The sequence below is a fragment of the Calidris pugnax genome, unplaced genomic scaffold (genome assembly GCF_001431845.1).
Source record: "Calidris pugnax isolate Ruff unplaced genomic scaffold, ASM143184v1 scaffold50, whole genome shotgun sequence".
Taxonomy (NCBI): Eukaryota; Metazoa; Chordata; class Aves; order Charadriiformes; family Scolopacidae; genus Calidris; species Calidris pugnax.
In genome coordinates, this window is record NW_015090780.1 from 805226 (window position 1) to 808891 (window position 3666).

The following is a 3666-nucleotide window of genomic DNA, read 5'->3' on the forward strand; positions in this document are numbered from 1 at the left end:
GGGACAGTGTGGGTCATGCCCGGGTGGCTGGGCACCCCACCTCCGGCTGTCCCCATCGGGGAGCTGGGCTGGGGGCACGGGGACTGAACCCCCCCAGACCCCAGCCCTGAAGGCAGCAGGGAAAGCTCCAGCCCGGCCAACTGCCTGCTGAGAGCCCTGCAAGGGCCAAGCCTTGCCCCCAAATCCCCAGGGAATTATTCAGGGTTTGACCTGGGTTTGGACCAGACGCGAGATGCTCCAGCCTGGGATGGAAGAGCCCATGGCAGTGCTTGCTGCCCAGAGCACTTCCCATCACCATTCCCCCGGCTGGACTGGTCCCCACAGTCCCACCACAGTCCCACCTTGGTCCCACAGCACAGAGCCCCCCCCCCCGCCCCCCCCCCCGCCCCCACATTTCTCTTCCCCCGGTGGCGGGGCTGGCACCCTCATGGTGCTATTTATTCCATTTTTCACTGAGCACTGGTGTTAGTGCCCGCGCTCCGCTTCTTTCTGACCTGAAACTGGATGCTGGCCTGAGCCCCAGCAGTGACCTGCTGGCAGCAGCACGCTTTTAGCTCGTTTGTTAATGAGACGTGTGCTATTTCCGCTTTTGGAGCGGTGCCTGGAGATGGGGTTGTGGACGTAAATCCTGAGTGATAGCGGGTGGGCTGCTGAAAGCTGCCGGGAAGATTTGTCCCTCACATTGACATTCCCTTCAGCACATTCACATGCCTCCAGCATCTTCACAAGCTCATCCGTGATCGTGTGAGATGATGCACCGATTGCTGGTGCTGGGTGAGCTCGCAGCTCCAGGGCTGCAGGGATGGGTGGCTGGTGCCCTGAGCCCCCCCTGCCCTGTGCCCCTGCCCCGTCCCCCCGTCCCCCCATCAAAGTCCTTCTGCAGCCACACTGGTCTCCATGGGGCCAGGACATTTTCTGGTGTGGGGACAGCACGATGGGCATCTCCTACCACCCATTCCATGAGACAGGCAGGGACTTTCTCTGAAGTCTTTGTCAAATACAGCTAAAACTGATCAAAAAGGTTCAGAGCGTTTGTGGGGGGGAGGTGTGCGTGCACAAATAAAGAGGTGCAATTGCATTTCCAGAGGGAGCCATGCTGAGGGCTGGGCAGGCTCAGCACCATCCAGGCACTGGTGCTGGCAAGGTCCCCGCAGGGCCAGCTTGGCTTGTGCCACTGCTGGTTAATAATGGGTGACAATATTATCCTTCCTTGGACATCCCCCTCATTAGACTCAAGTTTCTATTAAAAATTAACCCTGGCATATGTTTTAGCCATTTTCTTACTTTTTTTTTTAAAAAACTTTCCTCCAAGGTGCTGTGGGAAGGTTTTCTGTTGATTTTAATTATTTGTTTAGCTCAGAAAAATGGGTTTGCAGGTTCCCCGCTGCGATGTGTTCACGTTACAACCGATGCTGACCGGCACCGTGGGTTGTGTGGTGCTTAAGAGGAAGGGACCAACCCATGTAGTGGGGCTGGGGGCTGGGCTGGGGTCTCCCACCACCTTTTGCTGCGTCGAAGGCAGGGATACACATGATTTTATTATAAATTTGCAGTGGAGGTTGTGCGTGCTGCGACCCACCCGCTCCCTGCTCTTGTCTCCTCTCGTTGCACTGTGTTGAAACGCAGAGGCTTCCCAGCACCGCGTCCCCCGGGGAGGCATCCAGAAGTGGGCCGAGAAAGCAGCAGAATTAAAAATAAATGTAAGTGCATCCTGACACGTTAACCACATTTAGAGAGGCTTTAGTACCAACCCACTCCGCGGGAAGGCAGGAGATGCTTGGAGACAAGTAGGTCACGGGACACAGATTGTCCCGAATCAGCAGGAAAAGATGGAGCTGGAGCAGGCGGGCGCATCCCTGCGAACAGACGGGCAGGCAGGAGCAGGGCTGGGAGGAAAACACGCCGGGGCTGGGAACTGCTGCCTCTCACGTCGGCAAATTCCCTGAGAAAAACAGAAATGCTGCCGATCTGCTCCCGAGCAGAGCCCTGGTCAAGCCCTCTGTTTCAGAGCATCCAAGCCCTGTGGTGGATGATGCACCCAGGGGTGCCCAGGGTGCGGAGGTTGGGACCCCCACGAGGCTGGGGATTTGGGGGCAGAGGAAGAGTCACTTGTGCCGTGGCTCCTGCCTGCCTTCATCCATGGACAGGGATGAGCCTGTGCAGGCAGCCAGTGTGATGGTCCATGGGGTGTCTGCTATGGGGTCAGGGTTCTGTGCCACCCAGGGGGGCTGTTCCTGCACCCCAAACCCACAGAGATGCTCAAGAGGACACCTGCAGAGGATGGGGAGGAGGGACACATCCTGCACGCGTCGCTGCTTTCACCGTGCTGCCCCTGGGTCCCACTGCCTTTGCTGGATGGGAGCTGGGACATGGTCTCAAGCCTTTGAAGGGCTGGAGGGTGTGGGGTGGGCACCCCAAAAGCCTTCCCCAAACTGATCCCAAGCTGGCCGAACATGGGGCTGGGGGCTGGCAAGGGCTGCTCCGTCCCCAGGGCGCTGGCAGTGAGGGAAGGGGAGGAGAGATGGAGACAGCCGAGATTTATGCTGCCAGCGCAGGAGCAAAGAGAGGAGGGAGACAGCCAAGGTCAGAGACAGTGCTGCCAAAATTCACAATGAATCTGCAGGAGTGCTGGAGGAGAGAGACTGGGGGCTTGGAAAGAAATGGAAAGAGGAGGAAGGGAAGGAGGGAGAGAGCCTGAGAGATGGAGCAAGGCGAGGGAGTGGGATGGAGCTGCTGGGAAGGGGGACGTTCTGCTGCTGGGCCAAAATGGGGTAAGAGGGACAGCAAATGGGAGCATCAAGCCAGCAGAGGAGGGAGGAAGAACAGGAGGAAGCTGGAGGGCTGTGGCCACATCTCTGTCCCTCTGAGCCCCTCTAGCGCACTCCTGTGCAGCACAGCCCAGTTCTGGGGTGTGCACGGCTGCTGCAGCCGCCCGGTGCCCGCTGGCAGTGCTGACCCCCATCCAGCCCCGCTGTGGAGGTGAGGTTTCATTCCTGCCTCCTTAGTATTCACAGCGCCCCTGGCAGAGCGAACACCCGCTGCCGGCACGGCTCAAGGTGACTTGGAGGTCAGGGGAAAAGCAGCCAGGCAATTCGGGAGCCAGCCGCTGGCTCCACACCAGAGGGGAGATCCAGAGGTTTGTGAGGACCAGAGGTGCCTGGCACATCGCAGCCTCCCCTCCTGGCACTGCCTGTCCCTGTGTGCCACCGATGTGGCACCCCGGTGCTCCCCATGCACGTGAGGATGCACACACAGTGCTGGGTGCCCGTGGGGTTCCTGATCCTGCAAACTACCCCCAGGAGCTGCTGCCACCAGCAAGGCAGGCAGGGCTGGCTCTTCACCCCCACACTGGAAACCAGCCTTGGCACTGGGGAGGGCTGGATCTGGCACATCTGGGAACGGCATGGGTCATTTCCCTCTCGCAGGGTGCTGGGTGCCAGCTCGGTGCCCTTGCCAGAGCAGTGAATGCCTGCTTTGGGGCTCATGGGGGGCTCCTCCAGGTCCCCATTGGGGGGGATGCATCGCTCCAAGGGTGTTTTATAGCAAAACCCACTCTCCCTCCCCAAACTGCCACATCCCAGCCCAGGGTACCAGCTCTGCCCAAAGGCAGCCGGAGAAACAGAGCCCTGCCTTCTGCTAAGACCAGCTGCAGAGCCACACTGGGAA